The sequence below is a fragment of the Balaenoptera physalus genome (genome assembly GCF_965194825.1).
Source record: "Balaenoptera physalus genome assembly, chromosome: 9".
NCBI lineage: Eukaryota > Metazoa > Chordata > Mammalia > Artiodactyla > Balaenopteridae > Balaenoptera > Balaenoptera physalus.
This window is the reverse complement of record NC_138888.1, coordinates 67653762-67680411: the sequence shown is the minus strand read 5'-3', so window position 1 is coordinate 67680411 and position 26650 is coordinate 67653762. Positions and strand designations below refer to the sequence as shown.

The following is a 26650-nucleotide window of genomic DNA, read 5'->3' as shown; positions in this document are numbered from 1 at the left end:
GAACAGTACCTGGCACAATACAGATTCTTGATCAAATCAAAATTTTTCAATGAATGAGTAAACCTGGACAGATCCAAGGCTGGGGCTACCTGTCATGTTGTAACAAGCATGTTAATTAACAAGAATTTGTTTTGGCTGCCATTTGTGTGGCTTCAAACTTGGAAGGAAGCTCTAAAAACGATATTGCCTTCCTTGGTTTGGCATTAAGCAACACTTTTTTTGTGTGTGAGTTTGCTGTGTGTCATGACATTATTTTGAGTGTCTGCTATGTGTCTTCACCAGAAAAGATGTTAAGAGCACAGCCTTTGGAGTGAAACAGGACTGGATATCAATCTTGTTTTGCCACATTCTAGCTATGTCATTTGGGACAAGTTAATCTAAGCCTCAGTTTCCCCATCTGTGAAATAGGATGATAATAATCCCTATCTCAGAAGAGTTTTGTGGAGGGTAAATTAAATAATGTGTGTAAATTATTTAGAATTGTATTTTGTCACTGTATTTTGAATGTTCCAAATATAGTTAGTGTTATCCTTAAGTATTATTAGTTTATGTGATGGCAGTATTTTGTGGGATGAACAGAAGAAGTGTTGGGGTGGTGAGAGATAAAGCACTATGCCTAAAAGTCACATTTTCCAGGAAGATTTCCCCATCACCACCCGCTCTGATTACTTCTTTGCTTCATGAATTCATCACATATATATGGCATGTTGGTAGCTGGCTCTTCCTAGAAGTTATTTTTTCTTTTCCTTAAACGTCATCATTGGTGCTGCCATGCCCTTCTCTCTTTTTAAGAATTAAGAAATGTTCAGTTTAATCATATATTCTCTTCTACCCTAGTTCCCTCTTCCACTAGCAACTGTTCTAAAATATTTAATGTGTATTGCTTAGCTTTTAAGTATTCTTATAAAATGTGTACTCGTCTGTGTGCATGTACTTCTGTGTTGTTATTTATCACTCTGTTCCTCACATTTGTTTCACCAAGCACCATTTTTTTTTTTTTTTTTTGCTTTGCACACGTTGCTATGCACGTATCTACTCCGTGCTTCTTAAGGATGCTCCAAGGTGGGCATTTACGCATTTTACCTATTCAATCCCCCACTGATTCCCAGAGTACCTTCAGTTCCCCACCAGCAACTGCAAAGAAAGCCCCCGTGCATGTCACTTTGTAGCTTGTGTTGGAAATTTCTTTAGGCTATGTTTCAAGGAGTGGAATTATTAAGATAGAGAATGAAACTGTATGTTCCTTGCTAATGGTTCTTCAGTATCTTCTTCTGGGTATGTGTTGTATATCCCTAATTAGCTTGTGAGCTACGGGGTCAGCTTTTAGACCTTAAAACAAAAAATAGCAAAGAGAAATCAGGTCCAACACTGGGATAAGTAGAGACTCAAAGTGGCATGTGGAACACAAGAAGAATCATTCCACTTCTGTGTGACTATAGAAATACAAGTAGGGAAATTATGCCACTTACTTGCTATTTTTATAGCCCATCCACAAGAGGATTTGCTGGCATGACTTGTACGGCATGTGGAGAGTCCAAAACACAATTATCCAAAAGAAGAAGAAATTAACACCAGAAAGAATCCAGGAACAAATGGGTTGTGACTGGTTGGTGTACACCCCTCACAAGGCAGAGAGGGCATGATCTTGTACTTGGTTTTCACACTTTATTCTAATCTGCAATCCTATAAAGTCATAAAGTCACCAGTGTCCAAGAAGCTGCAGAGGACAGAAGGAATTCAGCTCTAGAGGTAGATTAATTCCTTTTTTCCTCTTCTATTGTGACAATCTTCAAACTTTAGAAAAGTTGCAAGAATAATACAATTAACACTTTTCTACCCTTCAGCAAAATGCACAAAGTGTTAGTATTTTGCCATATTTTTTCTGTCTCTATTTGTCTGTCTGTCTGCTTGCATGCCTGCTTCTCTGTCTGTCTATCGCCTACCACTGGAATGTTCCCTTATATATCTTCAGCATTTCTTTCCTAAGAACAAGAGTATTCTCACCAATAACCACAAATTTAACGTTGGCACAAAGCTATTATCCAATAGCTATTATCCAATATACAATCCATATTCAAATGTCTAGAAGAGGGTTCAGCAAACTTTTTCTATAAAGGGCCAGATAGTAAACATTTTTGACTTTGCAGGTCAGACAGTCTCTGTGGCAGCTACTCAGCTCTGCTGTGGTTAAGCAGAAGCAACCACAAACAATACATAACACAGCGGGTGTGGTGTGACGGGGTCCCAATAAAACTGTGTTTACAAAAACAGGTGGAATGCACTGTGGTGACTTGAATGGGAAGGAAGTCCAAAAGGGAGGGGATATATGTATACGTAGAGCTGATTCTCTTTTCTGTACAGTAGAAACTGACACAACATTGTAAAGCAACTCCACTCCAATCAAAATTAATTTTAAAAAAATGTGGTTGGCTGATCTAGACTCTTTTTTTAAGAATTGGTGCAAGATTATATTTTAGTGTTAGTAAATCTCACAGTTCAAGGTAGAGGTCATTCTTGGTTTTGAGAAGGTTTTCCATGAATTGGATTACTCAGCCAGTATCATCCTACCACTTAGATTTTCTTCATTTCTATTAGTTATTTGAAAAACATCGATACCTACCATAAATATTGCACAGCTTTATCTTCTTTTCAGTGTTCTTTTCTTCAATTGTGGTAAAATACACATAACATAAATCCGACCATTTGAATCATTTTTAAGTGTATGGTTCAGTGGCATTAAGTCCATTCACACTGTTGTATAATCATCACCTGTATCCATCTCCAGAAAAATTCCATCTTCTTCATCTGAAATGCGGTACCCATTAAAAATTTAACTCTCCATTCTCCCCTCTCCCCTCAGCTTCTGACAACAGCCATTCTACTTTCCGTCTGTATGAATTTGACTATTCTAGGTGCCTCATATAAATGAAATCATACACTGTCCTTATATGTCTGGCTTATTCACTTAGCATGATGTCTTCAAGGTTCATCTATGTTGTAGCATGTGTGGGAATTTCCTACCTTTTTAAGGCTGAATAATATTTCATTGTGTGTATATACCACACTTTATCCATTCATCTGTTGATGATGGACACCTGGGTAGCTTCTACCTTTGGCTATTGTGACTAGTGCAGCTCTGAACATGGGTTCTAGACTCACTCTTAAGGCAGTCATTTTCTTTCTGTCTAGGAGCTACACAGGGGGGATAGGAACTAACAACAGATAGGGACCTAAAGTGTCACATTTAGCCTAATAGCGTCATTTAGAAATTAGCTCAATAGAAGGTATCAACACAAACAACCAAGTCATCTCTCTGTGCATTCCCTTCCTTCAGGGCTTTCTCATTTCTTGCCTGGACATTACAGTAGCCTTGTACTGCCACTAGAGTGATCTATATAATTGCAAAATTGATCACATCCCTCCTCTGCTTAAGACTTTTAAAAAAAATTTAAATCCACTTTATTGTTATTTACTTTTCCCTTTTTTATTTTTAACATCTTTATTGGAGTATAATTGCTTTACAGTGGTGTGTTAGTTTCTGCTTTATAACAAAGTGAATCAGCTATACATATACATAGGTCCCCATATCTCCTCCCTCTTGCATCTCCCTCCCTCCCACCCTCCCTATCCCACCCCTCTAAGTGGTCACAAAGCACCGAGGTGATCTCCCTGTGCTATGCGGCTGCTTCCCACTAGCTATTTTACATTTGGTAGTGTATATATGTCCATGCCACTCTCTCACTTCGTTCCAGCTTACCCTTCCCCCTCCCTGTGTCCTCAAGTCCATTCTCTACGTGCTTAAGACTTTTCTATAGCTCCCTATTTCCTACAAGACACAGTCTAAAGGCCTTAGCCTGAAATATCAGGCCCGCAGTGTCCTAGCTCTTACCTCTCTCCCCATCCTTACCTCCTGCCACTTCCAACTTCTCACTTCTTACGTCAGCAACACTGAGATGCTTATCTCCTCCTCCAAAGTAAATAAAAACAATAAATGATGCTGTTTGGTGTCCCTGTGCCTTTGCTCACTGTGTTTCTTCCATCTGCCTGGAAAGCTCTTCCTCCCTTTTCATCCTGGGTTATACCCACTCATCCTTCAAGATTAAACTTCAGCAATAACGCTTTCAGCAAGTGTACCCCCGACATGCTCCCACCCCTTCTCCCTCCAGCCTGTGTGCCCCAGAGCATCCTATGTTTATGCATGCCCTAGCATCATATTGAAATTATCTCTATAAGTTTGTCTCCCCGGGTGACTTAACCTCCTAAAGGATAGGGCCATGCTTTAGTCATCTTTCCACTCCTGGTGCCCAGCAGAAGGTCAGGTGTCTAGTAGGTGCTTCATAAATGTTTTCTGAATGGAACAAAAGCACAGGTTCTTAGAAGGGCATACTAACTGCTCTGTGAGCTGCCCCAGTGAATCTGAGCAGCCTCATTTCCTGCTATTCCAGTCTCTCTTCTGTCCCTCTGCTGTAACCACACCTAATTCCAGTGCTTTCCTAAGTAAGCCCTGAAATTCCATGCTTCTCGGCCAATGCTCATTACCAGCTCTCTCTCTGCAATTCGCTACACCTCCCTTCCTAAGGCACTCCTATTCATCTTTCAATACCCAGCCTAAATGTCTTCTGTTCTCAGAAGCTGCCTCTGAGATCCCTGATTCTGCCGGACAGAAGGAATCTTCCATTTTTCTGCTCTCCATAGCATGGACTAGCCCTATTACAGAGAACATTACAACATTACATTGTAAGTAACTTATGTATCTGTCTTTTTTCATAGACTGCTTTGAGTTAAAGGACTCTGTTTTGTTTATCTTTGTGTTTCCAAAGCCTAGTACAGTGCCAGGCACATAAGAGGTGTTCAATAAATGCTGGATCAATAAATGGGTGAATGAATGCCCATAGACATTTGATCACCTCAGTCTGAGTGGGCACAGAGAGAATCTGATTCAGTTTGTGTTCACATCAGGATAATGTGGCCTAACTCAGCGTCTGGGGCTCAGATGCTAAAAGCATTATCTCTCCCCCAATATAGCCATTTGTGTTTGAGCCCTGTCCCACCACAAATTTACATAGGGATGGAGGGGCTTACCCCTGGCTCTACAAAGGAGAAATGAAGACATAAAACTGACTGCTGGCCTGCAGCGTCCCAGATGAGTTTGAGGGAGAGGATAGTAGGGCCTCTGGCGAGAGGCTCACCATAGGGAGGGCGGGTCTGAAGAGGTGAGCTGGTCACCTTGTGAGGGCTGATCCCAGGAAAGATACTAGCAGCTCTGCAGAAGCAGCCACCTGGTGCCGAGGGAGAGCTTTGGGGAAATGGCTGCAAACATGGCAACTGAAAGAGCTGTGATATTCAGTCGAAGCGCTGTGATATCTGGGGCCCAAGCAATGGTGCTGTGGGTCTTCTCTGGAGAGAATAACAGGGAGAAGCATCTCCACTCATCACCAGGAACCACACTAGCCAGGCAAATTGTCAAAGGTCTACCCTGGGGTTGGTGAAGGGGGGTGGTGGTGTGTTGGAGGAGATGGTGACAGTGGTGACAGCAAGGCATGAGGGTCAGTGAACAGGTAGCTTGATTGTAGCCTTACGGTTACAGCATTAACCGTAGCATTACGGAATGCTGGCCAAGCAGGCTGCCGGAGTGGGCCAGCGATCAGGGAATCTGGCATAGAAGGCTCTGTTTGGGTTTCTGCAGCCACTGCCCGGGGATGATAGTGAAGACTTGTTCATGGATACGTGCAGACAGCTCTGGAGAAGTTCTGAAATATTTGGAAAGCTACTCTGGAAAAGACTGGAATTCTTGCTGGAAGCAACGGGGGCTTGAAGCCCTTGTCATTTAGGCCTAATTGTAAATATGACCTCTTTTGTGTTTTGCGGGTTGGTGAAACCAGGGCACAGCGATTAGATAGATAAATACAATCTCTAATTATTTAGGTGAAAAGATGTTACTGCAGGAGGAAACTATCCCCCGTGATGGGTGGGACCAGGTGGCCCAGCAACCTGGGCCTTTTCACATGGAGCTTCCTGTTTTGTGGTTGCTTGCTTATGTTTCTCCTGCTGATGAAGTTTGTAAAGCAGGGGTCCCCAACGCCTGGGCCATGGACTGGTACCGGTCCATGGCCTGTTAGGAACCGGGCCACACAGCAGGAGGTGAGCGGCGGGTGAGCAAAGCTTCATCTGTATTCACAGCTGCTCCCCATCGCTCACATTACCGCGTGAGCTCTGCTTCCTGTCAGATCAGCGGCAGCATTAGATTCTCACAGGGGCGTGGACCCTACTGTGAACTGCGTGTGCAAGGGATCTAGGCTGCGCGCTCCTTATGGAATCTAATGCCCGATGATCTGAGGTGGAGCTGAGGCAGTGATGCTAGTGCTGGGGAGCGGCTGCAAATACAGCTCATCGTTAGCAGAGAGGTTTGACTGCACAGAGACCATAACAAATCAATTGCGTGCAGACACATATCAAAACCCTATCAGTGAGAGACAAGTGAAAACAAGCTCAGGGCTCCCATGGATCCTGCATTATGGTGAGTTATACAATTATTTCATTATATATTACAATGTAATAATAATGGAAATAAAGTGCACAATAAATGTAATGTGCTTGAATCATCCCCAAACCATCCCCCCGCCCCTGGTCCATGGAAAAATTGTCTTCCGCGAAACCGGTCCCTGGTGCCAAAAAGGTTGGGGACCGCTGTTGTAAAGGGCCTTGAGTTCAGAGTTCCCCAGTCTGATGGGCTGTCCACTGGCAGGTGCATCCCAAAGGCTGCAGCCCACTCCCCCACCCATCCAGGAAGCCTCGGAGCATCATTCCCCTCACCCAAACCCAGGCCCCCAGCCAGTGATCAGCCAGTCCCGCCCCGCCTCCTCTCCTTGCCTTCAGCTTTGCCCGGAGATCACCTTCCTGCCATCCATTTCCCTCACACCCTGAGCCCTATGAACTTGAACTGCAATAACCTTGAACCACAGACCAAAAGTCTAAACATCCTGACCACAAAATCTCATAAATTGTCGGCTCAGCTCCTTGGGAAGTGGTGGGCATGACTTTGTTCACCAGATTTAAGATCTGATGGAATTCATCTCTGAGGAATGTGTTGAAGGAGACAGAAACAGAGTGGACCAGAGAACTAATGAGCTGTTTTCCTCCCCAATTTCCAGGATTTTTGTAACAAAACGTGTTCAACAAGTTGAATGAAAGAAAGCAAAAAAGAAAGAAAGAAAGGAAGGAAAGAAGAAAGAAAGGAAGAGAGAAAGAAAAGAAGAAAGAAAGAAAGAAAGGAAGAAAGAGAGAGAGAAAGAAAGAAAAAGAAAGAGAAAGAAAGAAAGAAAAAGAAAGGAGAAAAGGATGGAAGGAGGGAAGAAAAGAAACAGACATTTCCCTTTGTCTCTTACTGTGGGGATTACTCCATTTGTAGAGAAGTGAGTTATTGTAAACTTCAAGTGCGCACTTGGGGATCTACGCTTCTGAGATCTGAGCTCTTTCCATAAAGAGCTAAAAGGGACGTGTGACAAGACCAGTGAACGCTGGGACTGAATGACTTGAAAGAGATATCTTTCTGCTTTAATTTTTTTCTCCACCCACTAACTCCACATTTAAGAAAAAAAATCTTTTTTTTTTTGAGACTATACCAGACTAGTTAATAGAACAGGATAATTCTGGATACAAGGCTCTGCAAAATCAGAGCATATAATGAGAGGCATTTGAATGGATGTCATTGTCTTTCACAAAGCGTGCTTTTGTCTCATTGTTTGCACCTAAGACTTCTTGCAAAACAACGGGCTTTGAAAGTGCAAGATATGCTGCTTAACTCTTGAAGAGCTGACAGACATCACACGTTTTCCAGGAGGATTGTGACTGAAGCTTCAATCATATTTCTTCCCCCCTAGTTTCTGTGCAGTAAGTGTGACAATTAGAACTATTAGCTGACTATCCTAACCCAGTTCCAGTCGTGCCAGAAGGAACTAAAAATGCCCTGTGGTCAAACTGTAGACGGTCCTGCTTCTAAGGAGCCTGGGCTGAGAGTAGCGAGGGACGATAATATCACCCACAGAAACAACAGGCAGACTCCCCCAAAACCATTTCATGAAATTTCCTTCATCTGAAAAGGCTGAGACCTTTTACGATACTACACTTTGGGTGAAACAAACAAAAAAAAAGGCCATTTCTAAATATAGCCAGCTTTTGTAGACTATATTTAGTCATGTTTCTACTTGGTAAAAATATCAGAATGCATTTTGGCAGAAATTTTCACTGTGATTTTTTTTTTTTTCTTTCACTTCCTCTTATTTAAACCTCTGATGACAAACATTAAGGAATATAATCAGAAAACCCGAGGAACTCTTCTTGGGTCATGTGGCGATTCACTTAACAAAAATTTATTGAGGACAAGCCTCTGCTTCAAATCCGTTTTCTTTACAGTCTTTTGTTCTTGGAGTTCTCCAGGGAATCTCCACACAGAAGGAAAAAAGGTGACTGGACTCTAATGCGTTACAGGGCGATACATACGAAACAAAGCAGGTCATCCAAGTACCTGTTTTGCAGGGTTCCTGTGAACTTGGAATGCCATGATACATGTGCAGCATTTAATGAGTCTGGCAAGAGGTGAGTGCTCAATAAACATTAGCTATCTTCATTAGTAGTAGTAGCAGTATTTGCATAGAGTACACACAACTATATTTGCATACACATGTACGCTTTATGTCATAAAGGCATAAAGTTGAAATAATAGTCTTTTTTTTAGCATCAAAGTATCCAACGATGCTTATTACTCAACAGATCCAAACTGAAGCAAGAGCTGCCTTCTTTTTTTTTTTCCATTGTGATGAAATATACACAACATAAAATTTACCATTTTAACCATTTTTAAGTGTGCAGTTCAGTGGCATTAAGTACATTCCCATTGTCGTGTAACCATCACCACCATCCATCTTCAGAATATTTTTATCTTCCCCTACTGAAACTCTGGATCCCACCCCATCTTCCCTCCCCCCAGCCCCTGGCAACCACTATTCTACTTACTGTCTGTATGAATTTCTCTACTGTAGGTGCCTCATGTAAGTGGAATCATATACTGTCCTTTTATGCCTGGCTTGTTTCACTTAGCATAATGTCTTCAAGGTTCATGTATGCTGGAGCATGTGTCAGAATTTCATTCTTTTTTAAGGCTGAATAAGGAGTCTTCATTTTAAAATTGAGGTATTTTAGGAAGACCATATGGCTATAGCTCACACAGGCAGTTATTCCCAATCCTCTCTTCTCTCTCCGAGGCCTCATTGTATGACTCTTCTAACAAGATCTAAGGGCATTGGTTCCCCATGGTGTCCTTCCACCAGGAATGGCTTTGCCCTTGAACTGGGGAGTTAGATGGACAGACATGCATTTGTATCTGCCTTGTGCCGCTTAAGAAATTTAATGATCTTGAGCATGCAGTTGGGTCAAACTCTATGATATTGTCCCTATTTTATAATTTTTAGGTACACAATGACAGTTGTATATGGCTCAACCTAATTCTTTACCTCTCTGCTCCTCAGTTATCTTATATAAAATATAAAGTTAAAAATAGTGCACGCCTCCTTGAGCTGGGAGAATAGGAGGACATAGTGTGGCTGCAGGGTGTCGCCTGAGCTTGGCCGATGGGCACGGAGTGTGGGAGCCGCGTGGGAGCCTCGTGCGGCTACCTCCTTTGGGGAGAGGGGTCTCTCCTTGCCAGCCCAGGGTTTCAGGAGTTTCCTGCTGGCCTCTTTGGCCTCCTCTCCTGCACCTGATTATTGTACCTTCCTCATCAGCTCAAGGCCATGAGACTCCACCTGGAATGAGGGCAGTTTTGCTGACACTTCATTTAAGAGGGCACAGCGCTGGGAACCAAATAAACACTGTTTCCTATCTTTATGGAGTTAGCGTTCTAGTCGGGGAGGAAAAAACAAGGTAAGTGAGAAAAATACTTGGTATGTTAGGAAAACTAAGGGATGGGAGGGGGGTCTGAAGTGTCAGGTGACACTTTAGATGAGGGAGAACACATGCCCTTGCTCTGAAGCAGGTTTGAATGTGGTCCTTCCTTCCAGGCTTTCCCCGTATCCCTTCCCTCCCTCCCTCCCTCCCTCCCTCCCTCCCTCCTTCCTTCCCTCCTGTTTGGACCCTGGGCAGCTCTCTTGGCTTACTTGAAACTCCTGTACAAGGGTGGCTGCGTGCTGACTCTGCAGAGCTCCCTAACTCAGGAATTCTGTGAGAAGGCTGCCCTCACCCCAGGCCTCCTATGGGCCGCTCTGGCTGCCCAGCTCAGCGTCCATTATTAATGGGGCTGTCTTGGGCTTTACTATCGTTCTCTCTGCCTTTTACCCTTTCATAACCCAAAGACTCCAAACATCTCCTACCCGAGCCCTTCCGTCTCCTTGCCAACCAATCGCCTTCCAGGATCTCAGGGCATTACAGGGCCACACCATCAGCAAAATAGTAACACTTCCTCATCTGAGCTGTCAGTTTCCCCCGCTCTTGCCAAATCCAGGGTAATTTATGGGAAAGGCTTTCCACTTTTTCTCCCACAATCCTCCAAGGCCTAAAAACTACTTGATGGAAAACACAGATAAGATCACAAAAATTAATCTATTCGAATATGTGTATTTCAATACTGCTTTTTACATAATGTGCATGGTTTGTTCTTTTTTATTATGAAGCTCACACTCCAGGCAGAGAACTGTGAGCCTGCGGGGAGGGCTGGGGGCAGCGTGACGACGCTCTGCTTCCCACCCCAGGACTCATAGGTTGTTCCTGGACTTGGGATGAGCCACAGTGAGCTGTGACCTTGTCCTTGGGATCCTTCCTCTTGGGTTCGCCACTGACTCAGGCTTTCACTCAGAAAATGCTGCTTCATCCCTAATGGCTGCTCAATCAGGAAAATATTATTTTCAGATGTTTTAAATTTGTGCAGTGGGAAACATATGTCCTGCCATATGGACATAATAGGAGCTAGTTAAGGCCAGAGTGGAAACCAGGATTGGGAGTTCTCTTTTTTTCTGTTTTTGAAGTCAGACCCTGCAGGCCAGATTTCCCCAACCAGCAGTCTAAGCTGTGCTTTAAATTAGAGCACGTGTGCATCAGAGAGAAATGTGTACACAAAAAGGCAACGGCAAACCCCTCCCCCTCACCAGCAATACGTCCAGTTAGGGGAGCTGCTGCCCTGCTGCTGCAGCCCCATCTGGAAATCAAGTCACAGACAACCTTGTAAATCCTCCAAAGTCATGTGCACCATGATGTAGAAGGTTAAATATATCTATCTGCCCTCTAAGACAGTTGCACTAAAGCTGCACATGTGGAAATTTTACTGGCATAATTTTAACCATTAGTTTTGAAAATAAAGCTCTTAGAATTACAGTAGTAACAGTGTTGGACTTTCACATTTGATCTGAGAAAGAAATGAAGGGGACACTACAATATAAAAAAAATGGCATTTGCTTATCAATCACTGACTCACTCAGCAAGTGCCTTATTTGCGTGCAGTCCTAAGCTGGGCTCTGCGGAGGAAAGATGTGTATGACAAAGTCCCGCTCACATGAAAAGCTTCCAATCCACTTTACTCTTCCCCTGGCTTTTTCTTTCAGAACCGCTTGGCTTCATTTACTGAGCTGCTCCACATACCAGGCATTGTGTGACAAGATCTCTTGGGAGTGGAAGAGACAGGTGAGAAAACAGAGAACTGCCTTCCGTGAGCTCGGATCTCTGGTTTAGGTCACTGTGGAATGGGAAGGGAGCTCAGGGGAGGTCATACAGACATGACATAAGGTCAGAGAAGGCTTCGCAGAGGACATGGCCCTCGAGTTGCATCTGAGAAGTTTGCCTGAAGTGCATCCACTCACAGTGTGTTAAGGTAGTGATGCTTGGGTCTGTCTTCATCCATGATTCTGGGTTGGCAGCTGAGCTAACACCAGACTTGCCTTCCCTGGAGCATGTGGGCAATGGAGCCATGTGCCTCAATCCAGTTCCAGCCTTAGCTAACAGAAGGATCTGTTTCCAAGATCTGCCCCAACGCAACACCCCACGGAATTCCCCTTCCCAGTCTGAGAGGGAGGCATCTCTACTCTCAGCTCATTTGCAGAGCAAAGACATCTGATGGATTTTAAGTCCAAGGAATGGCTGCTCTTTCCCAGCTCAGCCCCTTTCAAGTGATTCGGGTGTCCTCTTCCCTCCTTTCCCATCAGAATGACCACTGAGAATCTCAGTATGACAGACTTTCAATGGACAACATCTTAACGGACTATTGGAGGGAGGCCGTTCCCTCAAGGGAGTGGTGGCAGGTGACGCTGTAGGGATGAGGGCAGAGGCGGATGGGGAAGGGCTCTGGAACACTAGACTGAATCGTGTGGACAATGGGAAGTCCTTGCTTGTTCTTATCCATGGAGCTAACATGAAGAAAACATGGAGTTTTAGGAAAATAGCTCAGTGATGGGATGTAGGATGGATTGGGCAAGGAAAAAGACTAGAGGCAGGCAGACAAACTAGGGTATAGTGAATTGGTCAAGTTTAGTGTAATAACAGCGTTGGCCTTGGAGTAGGGAAAAAAGGGTGAAGCAAAGGGAGAATTGGAAAGACTTGGAGGGAGGCAGGAGAGCGTGTAATAGAGAAAAAAACAGCAGTCAGTGGTGATGAGTTCATGAAGATAATTATCTGATTTAGTGTAGACGGAGGGACTGCTGTTACTGAGCTGCAGTAACACAGATTCTTGTGCTAAAAATAATGGCTATATATTGAGTGTGACCATATGCTTTAAGACTGGGCATTTGGCTTTCCCAGTTTTTCTTCTCTTCATGTCTTAAGGTTCCCCGGCCTTGGGCTATGGTCTTCCTTGTCCTCAGGCAAGCACACCTATTCTCTACCTATCCTTTGGTAACAGGCATTAAGGGCTTGGGCCAGAAACAGGTAGACAAGCAAAAGTAGTTATAACCTAGAAACAAGGATTGAGATTTGCGTGGTCTTGACGATATGTATTTTAGTAAAATATGTGGCTTTGTTTTAATGTAGAGCTTGAAGGGTACATTTTTTAAATCCCAGACCCCTCTCTTCTTTGAAAAGTGGAATCAAATGAAAAACAATTTCAGGTTGAATTATGAAAAAAGCAATGCTCAAGTCTGAATTCACCAAAAGCTTGTTTTGAATGGTCAGATTATTTTGTAGAAGTTTTTGTGTCTATGGCCAGGAGGTTCTAGCCTCCAAATCATAGCAATGGGGTTTCTAACATTTCCTTACTCTGAAACAGCACGAGAGATTCTCGATGTTCTCTAGGCCATCTGAAGTTTCTTTCCTGACATACGTCGGACAAGGTTCTTTCAGAGCACAGCTGTGGACTTTCCCAGACCTCCAGCTGCAGCTTGATTTTGGAAGGTGGAGCTCCTTGAGCCCAGTCTTTGAGAACCAGGCATAGGATGTCTTGAGGTTATGCATGACATTCTGAGTGCTGAGAATCCTTCAAGTGGAAAAGTCAGATCAGTCTCAAAGAACCAGCCATGTGATGATAGTCAACTTCTCCATGCAATTTCTCTCTGCTAGACCAACATTAAATCAGTGCTGGAAAAAAAAAAAAAAAGCTTCATGTCTTTGCTGCTTTTTCAGTTTCTGTCTGAAGCATTGGTTCTGTGTTAATCAAAGGCTCGTGGGAAACATAACGTCTGGTGCTGCTACGCAGAGCAGAAGAGCTGCAATTGATTAGAACATGGAGGGCTCCTTGTAAATGCTATAAATTGCATTGTTGGGTTAGTGTAAAGTTACAAAAATAAAATACAGTAGCCCCTCCTTACCTGCGAGAAATACATTCCAAGACCCCCAGTGCATGCCTGAAACCTCGGATAGTACTCAACCCTATATATGTCATGTTTTTTTCTATACATACATACCTATGATAAAATTTAATTTATAAAGTAAGGACAGTAAGAGATTAACAACAATAACTAATAGTAAAATAGAACAATTATAACAATATACTAATTGTAATAAAAGTTATAAGGGTCACTTGAACACAAGCATTGCAATACCACGGCAGTTGATCTGACAACCCAGATGGCTACTAAATGACTAATGGGTGGGTAGAGAATACAGTGTGGGTATGGGCTGGACAGAGAGATGATTCACCACGGCCGGGCAGGGCACAGGGGGACAGCATCACATTTCTTCACGCTCCTCAGGATGGAGTACAATTTACACCTGAAACTAACACAACATGGTTAATTAACGATACTCCAGTATAAAATAAAATTAAAAAAAAAAAAAGAAATCTGAAAAAAAACTTATTGTTTATTTCTGGAATTTTCCATTTAATATTTCGGACCTCAGTTGACCCTGAGTAACTGAAACCACAGAAAGCAAAACTGCGGATAAGGGGAAACTGCTGTACCTCAAACATCCAGAGTTAGTATCCATCCTGTGGAGATGGAAAATTTGAGGAGGAAGAAGAGGGAAGGCAATGAATGTTTAGCTGAAATAAGAGATAGACTAGACTCTGACTAAGCTGGTGTTTTTTTTCCCCCACAGACCTCATTTGGGTTAATCTTATATTTAATGCTTTTAATGTTAAATTATAGATAAACGGCCATTTGAAAACATTTATTGGATAGGATTTTCATACAAGATGGCAGAATGAAACAATTTGAACACATTCTTATTGCTCTATATTAACATAACGAATTCGAGATGTTCAGTCAACTCCTTTGAAAGAGAGCATAGAAAAAAGGGAAAGAGACAAAGGCCACGCTCGGAGAGGCAACATTAAAACAGAGAACTTCCTTCACCTGGTCAGTTATTTCAGGGCAAGAGATAAGGCTCCTCATTAAGAACTAGCGTCATAAAAAGTACTTTGTGAAAGGAAATTACACAGAAAGAAGAAAGGGAAAGCAGGAAGCAAGCGCTATGGAAAATGTTTCTCCATTTTTCTAATTATTCACTTCATTTCCTGGAAAGGAATGGCTGCCCACTGGTGGGTTGGTCTAGTTTAATATTTACCTCAAAGTACAATTCTATTGCCTAAGTTTTATTAACAAAGTCAAAATCACCGAGAAAAAAAGTGAATGACCATTAGAACGATGTGGACTTTCTGAAGACATTGTCTAATTTTTCTCATCACTTTTTCTGAGTGGTAAGTTAACTTGAATGGGTAATGCAAGCAATGAGAACAAAGGGCCAGAGAGTCAGTTCAAGCAACCCCCCTTTTAATTTTTTTTCTATTTTAGAAAATTGACTTTGAGGTTTATATAGGAAATAAATTACATCCTCTACACTTGACCTCAGATGGTGGAAAATCACCTAACTCCCACCTGCCTGAATCCTTGCACTTATTTTCATGTTTCTTCTTAAAACCGTTTCTACAGATCAGAGAAGAGGAGTGATGATTCTTGCCCACAGCTACCTCCTTGAAGATACTCGCCCCAATAGTGAGCTATATATTTATTCACTCTTTGAGCACTTGGGGGTGGGAAGGGGAAATTTCCATCTGACCTTTCAGTGCATTCCTTTTGTGAAAGTGACTTTTTTTAGTGTGAATTCTCTGATGTGGTTGCATTTGGCTGAAGTTATTCTTATTTTTAGCCCATCTGGCAGCGAACCCAAATTTAATATCAGCGTGTGTGTATGTGTGTTGGGTGGTTTGACAGGTTGAGCTGTTGCTGAGGTTTCAATCATGGTCACCATATCAGTGGCCAGATCTTAGTTCTCTGGGAGGTAAAAATGGAAATAATATCTGGCAATAATATTTGTGAAGAAATGGTGACCTCAATCCTGGTAATTGCTACCTATAGTGTTATTACTACTAATACTACTTCTAGACAATGTACTGGTTCAGGATTTAAGAAACTTGTGAACTTTAATTGCAGTCTCAAACAATACATTTAACCTTTCTGGAAATGTCTTTATGCAACAAATACAAGTCATTTTAAACTTTATTTTAAAATCTTTTACTGGCCATTGAACCTCAAGGGCAGGACAATTTAAGCATCATTAGCAAGAAAACAGCAGAACTAGGCAGGAGAATCTTATGATCTAACTCCTTGCTTTCCTCGTCTACTTCCTAAATGGAGATCACCATACTCCCTATCCTAGGACAGTGCACTGAATTCCTATCTACCTATGACATTATTCAACAGTGACAATGATATGCTGTGACTGAGACTCAGATCAGTTGACACGTGAATAACACTCCTAAGTGTTATAAAGGATGGTCTCTTATCTTTGTTTTGCTTTTGTTCATAAAATCCAATTAACTGCCTCTGGGTTGAAAGATTGGGCTTATGGAGGAAGCAGCAGCTTATGGAAGAACCGCTAAAAATGCTGACTTGGGTTTTTGGAGGCAGATGTTCAGACTGTGCAGAGGCTGAGAAGTCAGGGTGACAGATACAATGGTGTTGATTTATTACCTTTGGAATTGGTGGAGGCTTTGTCCAGAAATGGGCAAGTTCAGTGCTTCTCAAGCCTTAGGGTTTTTATATATCCTGACCTTTACACCTCACATTAACCCTATGAGGTGGATACTATTATTACCTCCATTTTATAGATAAGTAGGTTGAGACTTAGGAAGTTAATTAAAATGCCCAAGGTCACCAGCTGGCAATTAATAGGAAGCAGGATTACCACCACACTGTACCCATCTAAATCCACTTCATCCTATTTCCATCCATTGTTTCATAGTGGGTTTGTATAATTTGTGATGATGACTAGTGGTCATGATACCTTGCTGGTCACACTGGCTCCCGTGCAGCGTGGGTCTGGACGTAAACCGGATGCAGGCGGAGCTCTCTGGCCGTCCTCAGAGGAACACGAGCATCTTCTTACCTGGCCCGTCCTGTCATTTATTCCCCATCTGCACATCTCTGCATGCACACGTGTCCAAGTGCCTGTATCTTCTTTATGACTCTAACCTTCCTTCCCTCAGGCCGCAGCGAGTCACTGCTTTTTATTAGGTGGTGTAATGAGACCATCTGCCCAGCGGTGCCTCCCAGCAGCACCCTCTCACCATGCACATCTGTTCCTGTGAATCTGCAGCAACACCAGCCTCTCTGAGATCACAGGCACCGAGAGAGACTTATTTTATGTCAGCACTCATTTCCCCCATCCTCGTTTTCTGTGGGTTAACAGGGAGACGCAATATTCCTGAGCATTTGGGGACAATTTTGAAGGGCAGTCCTATTGACAGGCCTCCTGGAGTGGATGAAAGATGACGACAGGTATGAATTTTATGGATCAGATCAAGTGTCTCTGTTACATGGCATTGTCCTTAGAGTTTCTGTTGTTCACGAACGTGGCTAATACAGGAAACTGTGAAGACTGGTTAGCAGCGGGAAGGAGGCCCGTGTTTCTGATTCTGTTGGACCCATGCTTCATTCACAAAGTTGAAAGAGCCGCTTTCTAAATTCAAAGGGAGGCAGCTGCCAGAGAGAAGTCAAATGGCAAATCTGAGACCCCACTCGGAGTTGGCAGAAGACAGCAGGATCAAACTTCTCTCCCGGTCCCAACTTAGGGCATCTACGGCTATTGTATGGCTCTTAGGAATTGGCATATGAAGGTATTTCATCAGCTGTGTCAAAACAGTGAGGATAAAAATAATATCACTGCATACTGAGGCCCTGCCGTTTATGAGATGCAGGCATCGTTTCTGGGAAGTGTAGGAGACATAATACCCATTGTCCTCCTAGTTGGTCCCCAAGCGTCTTAATGGGGAAGGGGCTTAATGAGCTTTGGCTTCCTAGAAAATAGGAAATGAAACAAAGTATCTATTGTTCTCGGTGTAACCAGAATGATCCTCAGGATCAGAAAACCCTGGGGTTATATAGGAAAGGGTACTCATGACTGATGAGAAGGAGATTCTCTCTACTAGTAGGAGACTTATTTCAATGTGGGAGTAACATACGGCATTATCAAAATACATGAGACACACCCAGGTTCACTCAGCAACTATTTATTGAGCCAGCACTATTCTGGGCACAAAGGATGTAGCTGTGAATGTGACAAAATACCAGCTCTGGTGGGTTGACAGTTCAGTGGGAGCATAAGCTAACACACAGACAAATAAAAAACACATAGAATGGTAAGTGCTTTGCAGAGAGTTAAATATTGGGTGGGGTGAGAGAGAGAGAGAGAGAGACAGGGGTTGCTCAGGGAAGGCCTCTTTGAGCAGGTGACCTGGAAGCCCATTTCTGACTGTCAAGGAAGAACCAAGTAAAATGCAAAGTTGAGGGGAAGAGCACTCCAGGTAGAGAAACAGCTTCCAGGCTCTAAGATGAGAATGAGCTTGGAATATTTCAAAGACAGAAAGACACCTGACCTGGCCGAGCAAGGTAAGTGAGAAAGAATGGTAGGGTGTGAAATCTGAGAGGCAGGCAGGGGCCAGGTCACGCAGGGCTGTGTTAGCCACGGGAAGGATTTGAATTTTATTATAAATTTGCTGGGAAGCTATTGGAGGGGCAATAAACAGGAAGATGACATGGTCAGATATGCATAGTGTTTTGAAAGCTTTTTATTTTGCTATGATTTCAAACTTACAGAAAAGTTGCAAAATAAGTAAGAGCTCCTATGAACTGTTACCCAGATTTACCAGTTGATTACATTTTTGGTCCTATTTATTTACCATTATCTCTCTCTGTACAGTTGTCCCTCTGTATCTGTGGGGGATTGGTTCCAGGAGCCCCTATGGATACCAAAGTCTGCAGATGCTCAAGTCCCTTATAGAAAATGGTGTAGTATTTGCATATAGCCTATGCACATCCTCCCATGTACTTTAAATCATCTCTAGATTACTTATAATACCTAATACAATGTAAATGCTATGTAAATAGTTGTAAATATAATGTAAATGTTATATAAATAGTTGCCAGCACATGGTAACTTCAAATTTTCCTTTTGGGAACTTTCTGGAATTTTTTTTTCTGAATATTTTCGATCTGCTGTTGGTTGAACCTGAGGATGTGGAACTGGTGGATACAGCAGGCTAGCTGTATATTCTTATAAGTATATGCGTGTTTCCCCAAACCACTTGAACATAAAACAGAGACATCACACTCTTGTAACATTAAACACTTCGAAAATATATTTCCTGAACCACAAAAACATCCTCTTGTGTAACTGCAGCACTCATCGAAAATTAGGACATTTAATACTTACACAGTATTATTATTCTAATCTGTAGTCCACATTGAAATTTCATTAATTGTCCCAATAATGTACTTTATAAGCTACTTCTTTTTCCAGGTCCTGTATTCAATCTAGGATCAAGTGTTGCATGTACTTTGTCTTGTGTCTTTAGTTTCCTTCAATCTGGAACAGACCTCAGGCTTTCTTTGTCTTTCTTGACCTTGATGTTTTTAAAGAACACAGAACAAATATTTTGTATTGTACAGTGTCCCTCAATTTGGGCTTGTCTGATTTTTTCTCATGATTAGATTCAAGTTGTGAATTTTTGGCAGGATTTCAAAGAAATATTGTGATGTCCACCTCAGTGCATGATATCAAGAGGCACATGATGTGGTTTGTCCCTATACTAGTGATGTTAGCTTTGATCACTTGGTTAAGGTGATGTTCCCCAGGTCTCGCCTCTATAAAGATACTATTTCTCCCTTTGTAATTAGTAACTGATTTGCAGGGAGTTTCTTTGAAACTCTGTGTAAATATCTTGTTGCTCATCAAACTTGACAAGTTTTAGCATCCATTGTTGAATTTCTGAATCCATCACACTTTATTTATTATTTGGAATTCAGCTGTAGGGAAGAACTTTCCTTTCTGTGTGTGTGTGTGTGTGTGTGTGTGTGTGTGTTAAAAAAGAGAAAGTAGGGAAGATAAAAGCAAAGCAAGGAGAACAGTTAGGAGGCTATTGCAGCATTCCACATAAGAAGTGTAAATGGCTTATCTCAAGATGTGTTAGCAGAGGGATGGGGAGAAATGGATAGATTCAGGCTCTGTTTTAGAGATGAACTTGAGAGATTTTGCTAATGGTTTCCATGTGGGGGGTGATGCAAAAAAAGTTATCAAGGGTGATTTCTAGATTTTTGTCATGAGCAAGTGGTACCATTTAATGGCACCAGTTGGTGGCACCGTTACGGCACTCCTTGACATAGAGAAGACTGGCGGAGACACTTTGGGAAGGAAAATCAAGAATGTTGATTGGCCGTAAGTCTGAGATGCTTGCCTAAAATCCACATGGCAATGCCAAATAGTCCAAATAGTTGGTGCAAGAGAGTGGGAGTGGCTGATATACAGATGCTGTATAAAGCCAGAACGCTGGATGAGACTCCTTAGAGGATGCATGAGGACGTGGAAGAGAAGGGGTCATTGCGTAAACCCTAGGCCACTCTAATGCTCAGAGGTCAGAAAAATGAAGCAAATTTGGCAAAAGAGCTGGTCAAGAGTCAACCAGCAAATGGGCAGCAGAACCGGTAGAGTGTGTTCACAGTCAGGAGGAGAGAGTGGTCTACAAGGAGGGAGTGGTACACTCTGTGTGAGAGGAGGGGTAGGATGAGGGCAGGGCACGTGTGTTGATTTTGCAGCTTGAGGCTCAGTGGAGCAGGACCAGGCAGAAGGGGCTGAGGGGAGAAATGGAGAAGAGGAAGTAGAGGCAGAGACAGTAAGCAACCTTCATGAAATTTCTCTGTGAAGGACAGCAGAGAAATAGGGCCGTGGCTGTGTGAAAATGTGGGGTAGAGGAAGTTTTGTTTTTTTCCTTTCTACTTTTTAATATGGGAAGCACAGGATCGCACTCTGATAGAGGGAGTAAAAGGGATGGTGCTGAAGAGAAGGAATAATTGGAGGAACAAAGTCCCTGAGACGGATGAGGAAAGATGGGAGCCAGAGGGCGGCTGGTCTCTGGAGAGAAGGACACCTGATCCTTGGTGACCGTGGGAAGGAAGCCCTGAGGACATAGGGTGTTCGTCTTGGTGGTGATGTGATGACGGAGGCCCTTCTGGTTGCTTCAGTTTTCTGGAGGAAGTGTGAGGAGGCGAGGTCCTCAACTAAAACTGAAGAGAGAAGATGTGAAACAGTCACTTTGGAGAGTGGGAAAGCTCACAGATGTGGAGTGGGGTAAGGTTACCAGGCAGGGCTGAAGGCCAGTTGGAGATTTTGTGGCTGTGAATTGAAGTGAAACTAGTCAGGAACATCGTATTGAAAAGAAAGTTCTATAAAATAATGATGTGAATATCTTGTAATAACTCATAATGGGACATAATTTGCAAAAAGAAACATGAATCACTATGCCGTATACCTGAAACTAATAAAATATGGTAAGTAAAGTGCATTTCAATTAAATAATAATAATGTGTGTATCACCCCATCGTTCTCAAAGCACCTCTCACACCCATTAACTTGTTTGGTCATCACATAATCCTGGGGAGTGAGAAGGTAGCATGAATACTTCCCCTTTAGAGATGTTCCAAACTGTAACTTAAAGGGAATAAATGTCCAGCATGGGTCATGTAAGCAAAGCATCTGACTACAAAACTCATGTTCTTCTATCGCACCAGCATCCATGGAAGTGACTCAGAACAAGTGCGGTCGCAGAAACAAGTAAAACTCAGACCCATGACCGTATCTGTTTTGAAAAGATTTTTAAAATGATGCTGTAGCAGAATATGGCTGACGGATTTGATGACGGTGATTCATAATAGAATAACCGTTAAAAGATTCTTACAGCATGACCCAAGAAAAATAAGGTTGATAAGCGTGGATGATAAATGGTGCTAACATAGCATGGTGGTTAAGAGGGTGGACTTTGGGATAAAGAATTACCTAGATTCAAAGCTTGGCTCTATGAGCTCCAGGCTTTGTGAGAGGATAAGTAATTTGACTTCCCAAAGTCAGTTTACTCACCTGTAAAATGGTCATGACAATAGTACCCTCCTTCATTGGGTTGTAGTAAGGATTAAATAAAATATTGATGTAAAGATTATAGTACAGTGTCTGTTATACAGTTAGGGCTCATTAAAGTTATAGGATTTTTATTAGTAGTAAAAACTAAAAATGCAATAAGAGGATGGGCTGCTGTAAATTGTATCAACAGGTATGAAAATGTGAAGCCCAGCAATTATTTCTCAGAATTGGGTTGACAAAGGAATATACACAGTACTCTATGTACAAACGTAAGATGATTTAGCAATAACTGCCACCAAGTATACTAGAAGTTTAATGGACAAGGTGATAGATTTGGCCCATAAAATAATTTGCTGCTGGGTAAAAAAAAAAAAAAAAAACACCAAAAAACAGAAAACAACCTTTGAGACCTTATGCATATTTATTTATACGTATAAAGCTCTCATTTAAAAATCTATTCAGGAAATATAAGCGAATATGTAACTCTGACAGAGAAACCATAGAAACTATGAAAACTTACAAATTCAAAGTAAACATGTTGGGTCAGCAATGTCAGTGATTCTGATCTTACCACGTGGGCACTTCCTATCACATTACAGTAACATTCCAAAGACAAGGAGTTAGCTGGCTGCCCTCCCATCAGAAGGGCCCTAGTCTGTCCATATGTGAATATGTCGGGCTTAGCTGATGAGCCCCATCCTATCTTATGGAGTTTCTATCATGGTCATTCGAGTTACTAAAATAAGGTCATAAGGCAGCAGTTCTGTTATTTCTGATCCCTGGGCAGGTTGAATGCTGGTTTATCCACACCAGGTGCTATGCAAAATTAAAGAGGAACCCTGTGTAACTGGCAATAGAGGACTGCATATAAATCCTGTGTTTTATGAAACCTGATAACTCTTTGTAATTGTGAGGAATTATTCTGTTGAGTTAAAATAACAAAGCTGTGCCACACTGCCTGTAAGGTTATTTTACCCTTCCAGTCTGACTCTTGAAGGCTTTATTTTAGTACCTAGGATTTGCTGAGTTTAGATCCCTGCTAAGGAAGGCTATAGCATAGTTCTCCCTAAGCCCTGTGCCTCACAGCTACCTGTGCAGCTTTAAAATTTTGTGATGCCCTGAACTCATCCCAGAAATATGAAGCCAGAATCTCCAGGGTCGGAGCCCAGGTATGGGCATGTTTCACTGTGATTATGCACACTAAAGGTTGAGAATTGCATTAAAGCAAGCCTTCCAGGTTTCATAAACTACTGTATAAATGTATGTGTGTGTATCCTACATTCCTAGATATATATTCATTTTCATTAAAATATTTAGGATTATTTAATGCCTACAAAGCCCATGCTCTTGAGAGTTTGAGAGTCAAAGTGACTGTCGATTTTTCTGCTAGGTCAGCAAGGTATTTCAGTAGCTTATCACAAAGTTCTTTATCAGATAAGAGTGTTTTCAGCAGTAAGCAACAGAAAACCCATCTGAGTCACTTAAACAAATAGAAGGGTATTTTTCTTACAAGACTAAGAAGTCTGAAAGTAGGTAGCCCAGGGCTGGTGCAGCAGTTCAATGATGTCAACAAGAACCTAGGACCTTTTTCTTGTTCTCTCCTGACATCCCTACCATGTGGCTTATTACACCATGACTACAATATGGCTGCCTCTGCTCCAGGCATCACATCCACATTCAAGGCAGGAGGAAAGAAAGGAAGAGTAGCACTCGCCATGTCTCTATCAAGGAAGAAGATCACTGTTCACATCTCTTGGACCAGAACTGTGTCTTATGGCAATCTTTTGCTGCCAGGGAGGTTGGAAAAGTGACTGTTTAGCTTTCCTTGCCTCCAGGGTGAAGGGACAAGGAGGAAAGAAGGTTAAGAATGGCCAGTCAGCACATTTTGTCTATCCATATGCCTAATCCATTAACTTCCCTGGCATCAGGGAAAGTGTCTTACTGCACCTCTCTGAATCATTCAGGTTTTTTTTTATTACCTTTAATGTCATCAATTTTATTAAAAATGGCAATAGCAGCTGCAACTATCATTTATTGACTACTTACTGTGTGCCAGGCATTGTGTTAGCTGATTCTTCTACCTTGCCTCTAATCCAACTACAATAATACGCCCTGCAAGGTGAAAATCGCTGCCCCTATTTCACAGGTAAGTAAACAGCCTCTCTGAGGCTCAGAGAGGGTAAACGGTTTGCCCAAGGCTACATCCTAAGAAGTGAATGAGCTGGGATTTGAACTTCAGTCTCTATGGCTCCAAAGCGTATGCTCTTTCCCAGTGCAGGCAGGGCCTCTATACCTGGATCAAAAATAGTCTTGAGTGATCCACACACACGAAGAAATATAGATTTTTCATAATCACTACAACATTCTTTTTATAGCAGGCTCCGTCTCGTACCCACCTGCTGCCCCCTTACAACTCCTTTAAGTTATTCAAGAGAAGAAAGTCATCCTGATGTTGAAGACATCTCCCAAGTACTGTGGTCACACGTCGGGACAGCCAGCTCGGCCTGGGACGCGGCCCCGGCCCTGCATGCGCACTCTCTCCTTCTGCTCTCGCGCTCCCACCCCTGGAAGCGCCGCTCGACAGACAGCTTCGTGTTGCCAATCTTTCCAGGAATTCAGCAAGATCTCTGGGAAATACTGGGACGCGCAGTTTGAAAAGACAAAGCGGTATGGTCGTGTTATTTCTGGCATAGAAATAGATTTTACACTGGCAAGGTCAAGCCTTTATTCCTGGGGCGGACTCGACCCGGAGGCGGCGGCGGAGCTCGGTGATGATGGGCTGGGCGCTCCGCACGGCCATTGTGCAACCCTTGGATCCCAGCCTCCGGGAGGCTGGCCCGGGCAGTGGACCCACCTTAGGCAGAGGGGCCTTTCTTATTCAAGTCTGATTTACAGGAGACGTGACAAGATGCAGCAGAGAAACTGACCTCCGGGCAACTCCTTAGATGGAACTTTCGGTAAAAAGAGGAGCCAGCTGGATTTGCGAGGCTTTCCTTCTGCTCCAGAAAACCCCCGGAGACATTTCCTTACTGGGTTAATAAAGCTAAGATTCTCAAGCTTTAGAGACCAGCCTGTGATCACAGTAGCATTCTCCAGAAACACTTTTCAGGTCCCTGTTTTGTGGTCTCTTGAACAGTCAGAGATGGGGATGGATGGCAGTCCCCAAGGGATCTATTTCAAACCATGGAAGCCCAGGTAAGTATAATAACAGCCTGTATTTGCAAGCTACTCAGTGCTTAACATTCTCTTGAGACTCAAAAGCAAATCGGAAAACATTTTCCTGATTTTGACTCTTGTAAATACTCCATTTTGCTTGTGATGCTGCCTTTGCTGCTTACTCTGAAGAGGCAGGTGATCAAAGGTGACCCAGGGACAATGGCTCTTCTGTCTCCCAAGGAGCTGCTGGTAGCCTCTGGCTCTTGGATTGATGCAAGCCAGATTTGGCACTTGCTTATTCTCCAGGCTTGGATGTCTTAGGCACTCAGCCCCCATAAAGGGCCCCCAGGGGCTGAGAGCCCACATACACACTTTCTTCTTTTGGCCACGGCACACAGGACATTTCTGTGGTTCTGCCATCTCTCTACCTTACCTGTGACATCTTCATCCACATACGAGGGCCTCAGTCTCTACTGCCTATAAGCACTGGTGGAGTGGGAGTGTAGTGGGCGAATCTCTGTACTCAGAAGTCAGCCAAGAGCTCTGCCGTGACCCCACAGCCAGAGAGGAACTACATGCTGTGTTTGAACTTCACAAGAGTCCTACATTCCTTGGTTCTAATAATGGGGTCTGAGGCCTCTAAATTCGTAAATTTATAAGTACTAATTGTCTCCTTTTCAAAGGCTAACAATTCAGATGAGGCTGTGAACATCCAAGGAGGGTCTTCTGAGCTAGTCCTGTAGGCTCAGAATTCTCTTAGAAAAGCCTTCTCATCTAATGTGCTGTAGTATGTGCCCATTGATTCGGTTTGCAGGCTCTCTCTCCCACTAGAATGTACACTCCATGAAGGCAGGCCTCCGCTTTGCTCACTGAGGCAGCCTGAGCACCTAGGCCAGTGCCTGGCAAGTCCTATACCCAACAAATCGTAGTTGCCTTGATGCATGGAAGCTGCAGGGTGGCCATATTCTGTTCTATGGTCTAGAGAAGCAGGAGAGTCAGGATGTACAGAGAAGAAGGAAGCAGACTTACAAAGAGGGGAGCAAGAGCTTTCTCTGTGGGTCCCAATTCCTTCTTGAGTCCAGACTTCCCTTTGGCCCTTGGGTTTCATGACTCCTTGGGATACATGGCCTCCCTTCCCCCTTAAGCTGCAGTTAGTTCCCATGACTTGCAACAAAAGACCTTCGCTAATTATGTGAGCAGACAAAACCCCTAGAGCTTGCATTCAAGTGGAGGGAGACGGACAAGGAAAAGTAAGTGGAGTATGTGGTATGTCCCGTAGCGATGAGGGCCAGGGAAAATCAAATCAGGGAAGAGGGAAGGAAAGCATCTAAAATCCTGAGTAGGGACCCCAGCTTAAAATGCTCAGGGAAAGCCCCACTGAGAATGTGGTGTCTGAGCCGAAACCCAAAGCAGATGAGAATGCAAACCAGGACGGTATGTGGGGAAGAGCATTCCAGGCAGAAGGACCGGCAAGTGCAATGGCTCCGAGGCAAGTGTGAGAAAGACCGAGGAGGCGAGAGAGGCAGGAGCCCAGTAAGGCGGGGAGACAAGTAGGAGGACAGAGGGGCCGATGGCTGGGGACATTGTAAGAACTTTGGCCGTTAGCCAGAGTAAGGTAGAACGCAGGTTTTGAGTAGTTTTGCATTTTAAAAGGAGCCCACTGGCTGTGGTAGGA

At 43.1% G+C, this 26650-nt stretch overlaps 1 long non-coding RNA gene across 3 annotated transcripts in view; it reads left to right on the top strand.

Moving 5' to 3' along the window:
• Positions 1–22219, top strand: part of LOC309667178 — a 139285-nt gene extending 117066 nt beyond the window's left edge. For 2 of the 3 annotated variants that reach the window (XR_014267586.1, XR_014267588.1), the window contains 3 exons: positions 4630–4737; positions 7152–8595; positions 11589–22219. This is a non-coding gene — a long non-coding RNA (uncharacterized lncRNA). The remainder of the gene's footprint in view (positions 1–4629; positions 4738–7151; positions 8596–11588) is intronic. The other variant, XR_014267587.1, reaches the window with a different exon arrangement.
• Positions 22220–26650: the final 4431 nt, after the last annotated feature.